This window comes from Myotis brandtii, unplaced genomic scaffold (genome assembly GCF_000412655.1).
Source record: "Myotis brandtii unplaced genomic scaffold, ASM41265v1 scaffold17, whole genome shotgun sequence".
Classification (NCBI taxonomy): domain Eukaryota; kingdom Metazoa; phylum Chordata; class Mammalia; order Chiroptera; family Vespertilionidae; genus Myotis; species Myotis brandtii.
Genome location: NW_005356259.1, coordinates 10,504,036 through 10,508,967, shown reverse-complemented (window position 1 = coordinate 10,508,967; position 4,932 = coordinate 10,504,036).

Below are 4,932 nucleotides of genomic sequence, written 5' to 3'. Positions count from 1 at the left end.
CATGGATGGGTTTTTGCTGGAGTAGATCCCAGTTCATTTCTTACATTAAAGGGGGAAGCTGAGGGGTATAGCAAGAACCTCAGGTGCTTGCTCAGCATGTAACCGCCTACATAGGGGAAGACTTGATTGGCAGGACGGATGGAACAGATCAGTCTGAACATAAAACATCCAGGGCCAAGCGCCAAGGTCAAGAGCGCCCGAAGTTGACTGATTGGCACAAAGATAAATAGACAGAGCATGAGGCATGAGTGAGCAACGGCTGGTTAGGAGCATCATTCCCAGTTGGCCTGCAGGTCCTGACCCTTTCGCATGAGTTTATCCAGAGTACGCTGGATTCACTTGAAGGGGGAGAAACGTTCCTGAAGTGGTTTATGGTTATGTATTGGCTTGCCACTCTCGGAAAATCCTGAGGCTCAGAGTTCTCCCCACCTCCCTTTGTGTCCTGGCCAGAGGTATGGTTTGCCTGGAATGGGCTAAAGCATATTTTCTCCACCCAGAAAAATATCCTGAGGCCTCAGAAGACCACTGCATAGCTCATTGCAGGACCGTAGGGGAGCCCTGACTTGCCCACAAACACATTCTCTTTGGCCGTGGCCTTGGCTCAAACCTAGCTTGGAGAAGCTGTGTCTTGAGTCAAGCTAATACTTAGTAATAAAGCTTCCTGGGAAAGCAGCACTGCCAAAGTTTAAGTGGTGGGTTTTTATGACCAGAATTACGGTCCATTAAGGGACAAGGATGAAAACACCAGCTCATTTCATTTTGATCTCTTGTCTAGGCTGAACCACAATTCTATTTCCAATTAAAGTTCCACAAGAAAAATGCTGATGTTTCTCCTCCAGAAACAACCTTCCTGGCACTTTCCCAAAAAAACCCACCATGATCTGAGGCCACACGCTCACAATATTGACATTCTGTGGCTTTGTTTTCTTAGAGAGGCTAAATGGTCCGTAAATAAAATGGGTTTTCAACCAAGATTTTTTTATATTTGAAAAGAGAGCATATGAAATATATTCGGTGTGGAACAGGATATGGGAGCAGTACACCATTTGATAATAGGAAATAAGGGGCTCTTCCCATTGATGAACTTCCTGGCTTTGTGTTGCATAAAGAGGGACATGGACAACCATTTCTCACAGTGAAGTCACTGTGACCATGAAATATAATTCAGTTTCCACCTTTCATTTGCCCCATGGCTCAAGCTGGTCCCTCCATCCTTCTCACACTAGCAAATTCCAACAGTGAGTGCCACGCATGGCAAAGAAACGTTTCCCTCCTTCCAGACATGGTGTGGTCCTTCTGGGGAGCAAGGTGCAAAACCATCTTAAAGGGATTATAGACAAATCCTAGTGGGTATGAACATTGACTAGGAGATAATTAGGGCTTTCCATTAAACAACTTGTCATTGTAGTATGCTATTCTTTGAATTTCCCCAATAACAAGTAAAAAGTACTTTTATATCATGTACTAAAATAAATTTCAATCCAACTGAAGAAATCTCACATCAACACAAGGAATCTCTCAAAGGCAATTCAAAATGAGGTCAGTAAAAGAACTAGTAAACTTTTTATACAAAATGTTGAAGAACTATGTCAAGAAAGAACTCAAGTAGATTGTAAAGTCATCTTCAGGAAACACAGGAAGGCCAACTTTTGCCAAGAAAGTTAAGCAATTCCTTTCTGAGAATATGTTTGTCAAGCCCTGAGTTTTCCAATAAATTCAAATTGAAAACAAAACAAACCAGGAACTCCAACATCACCTATTTTGTGTGTGCCCTGTTATGTCAACACATTCACCTATTTCTAAGCAGACAGAAGAAAAATATCATTTCTGGATAACCAGAACCAAATATTTTTAATAAAAAATTAGGGACAAATAAAAATCCTTACAACAACTATGACTTGAATCAAAAATTCTTTCTGTCTTCCTCCTTCTCTTCCTATGGCCCACTCCAGAATACTCTTATCTCAAATGATTGCTTGGCTTATATCTGGATGAGAGGGAGGATGAGAAAAAAATATTTCCATGAAGAAGATTTTCTTTGTTTCTTTACCCAAGCTTTAGGGTTTTGAGAAGGGGGAAGAGGACAGATATCTATGGGCCGTGGCTTGGGTTCTCCCCTGGATGAGCATTTTGGAAGGAAATCCTCCTGAGTCGGGCCTCCTGCTTCCAGAGGTGCTCAGAGGAGACAGAGGTGGTACCCTGGATACACTGAACCTGGAAGGTTGATGCTACTGAAATTTGAAACTTGGAATCTGTTTCCATGTCATTGCAAATGGACAGATGAATTTCAAATGACCCCCCTCCCCCCCAAAAAAAGAATCAAACTACTATACCCTAAAAATAACTAAATGAACTAATGAAATGTTCAGGGCCATCAGAGGGCCCCAGTCACTCTTGAAGCATGGTTACAATCTCTCCCCTCAGGAAATGGAATCACCCTTTCTCTTTCTCAGTATTCGAACAAAGGGAACCCTCTTTCCCCAAAAGGAGACACCATATCAACAAGGAAGGCAACCCAGATCTTGCTTCCAAATGGATTTTCAGCTGTATATTTGTATTAGCTTTACAACTCCCACCCTGCAGGGCAGTGAGTATATGCCATCCCACTAAACACTAGAATCACCTCCCAGGCATTGTGACGTTTCCAAATTCTCCCTGAGAGGTAGTCCTGCTGAGCACTACTGCATTTAACTAAGCTAGACTACTCACCACCTCTAAAACACTCCACACAATCCTGGATTGCCTCTGGATTGCTGCATATTCTGTTCCCTATAACTAAAATGTTCATCTGACCTTTTTTCCTTGCCTGCTGAATTACTATTCACCTTTCCTAACTCCAAACAGGCCTTCCCACTCTCCCCACAACACTCTCCCTATGCTCCATTTTGAATATTGCATATAGTAGCCAATGGGTTCACGTACAAATAACTAAAAACCTGCCTAGCAGTGGGTGTGAACCAAAAAGCAAATGTGAAGTCTGGAAGGGGGTGGATTCAACACTGTTTCAGCAGCTCAATTTTATTATTGAAAATGCATGCTTTTTCCCTCTTTCAGCTCAACCGTCCTCAACATTTTGGCTTTTCATCCTCTTGCTAATTGTCTCATGGTTGCAAGAAGGCTGCTAGTGCTCTAGCATCATGCCCTCACATAACTGTTTCAGTTAGCAATGAGTGCGGTGGCCAGAGGGTTTCTCCTAAACAAGTTCTGTCTGTTTATCTAGGAAGCAAATCTGCCCCCAAATACATCTTCCATGTCTCAGTAGCCAAAATTGTCAACATGCCCCCAAAGAAGCTGAGTAAGAAAGTGCATGTCTATCGAGGGAGAATATATGCAGTTTATCATATCAGTTATACTTGAACAACGCTGTTAAAATTTCCACAACTAAGGTACCAGCAACACAGTTCACTGTAGATTAAGATACCATTGTTTAAAAAATAAAATTGCTCCTTAGCATATAGATAGCACTTAATTACTATATTTGGAATTTAAGAATGCCCTATAATGGGAAAATGCTGAAACCATCCAATTCTCTGTCATTCAAAGTTGTGTCCCTATTCTCTGTCCCTCGGGGATACTGGACCACTAAAACTAGATCATGATAATAAAAATTACTGTTTATATTTTACATACCACTTTGTGAAGTCTCTCATTTGCTTTTTTTAATTTTAAAATATATATATTTATATTGATTTCAGAAAGGAAGGGGGAGGAAGAGAGAGAGAGAAATATCAATGATGAGAGAGAATCATTGATTGGCTGCCTCCTGCATGATCAGGGATGGAGCCCACAACCCGGGCATGTGCCCTGACTGGGAATTGAACCATGACCTCTTGGTTCATAGGTTGACGCTCCATCACTGAGCCATGCTGTCTGGGCCTCTCATTTGATCTTAACATCTACCCTGGAGGTGGGTGGTAGTATCCCTCATCTACAAGGGAGAACAGAGGCTCGGGGAGGGTAAATCCCTAGCCCAAGTCCACAAAGCTTAAGGAGCCTACATGAGGCTTCCCCCCAGGTCTACTGTCCACCTGCTCCCATAATGCCCTGCTCTCTGTCTCCCTGGGGCCACTCTGAGCTAGAAATACCCAAAATTTGGGGTAAGGCCCCATGAAATCCCTTACCCTACCACTCCACAAGAGACAAATAAGCTCCCCCACCTCCCTCCAAGTGATGACAGAATCAGTCCAGTGTCTAGGTCCAAGTATGAGTCAGGACATAGTCTTTCTAGCCACTGACATTTCAGGATTTCATATGGGCTGAGAGGACCCAATTTCTTTTCAAAGGAGAGATAGTAAGCATTTGGTTAGTAGCATGAAGTCCAGTGAGTATAAATAGAAGTGTTTATTGAGGGTCCGAAATGGGTTGGTTTCTAAACAAAACACAAAAATCAGATGTTACAGAAAATGTAGCCACTTCTCTCACCAGTGTGTGAAGAAAATGTGAAAGTAGACTCAGACATTATGCCAAGTAAAGATAACAGATGCAGGCCATTTTTAAACTGAAACAATTATGCCCTGTTATTAAGAACATTCATAGAAACATTCCCTGAATGTTTATAAGGTGTTTACTCCGTTTCTATCCTGAAAATCAGAACATCTTGGTACTGAAAATATTTCATGCCCAACAGTTCAGCAAAACCACTATTTCTTTGGTTTATAGCCTCTCTTAATCTCTTTGTGGAAATCTCCAGACCTCAACTCCATTCCTTGAAATTTTACAGGGCACAAGAGGAACAGAAATCAGCTCAAAATGAATATGTGTATTCAGAATGCATTGAGACTGTTCCAACGTTTCAAGGACCTCATACAAATTAATCTTCTTAAGGGCCCTAGTGGTCTCTGAATCACCGCTGCTGCATCTCCCCGCTTCTCGGCACCCCAACTGTATTCTCCTGATAGGAATAACTGCCAGATCATTAGGAAAGAAAAAGTT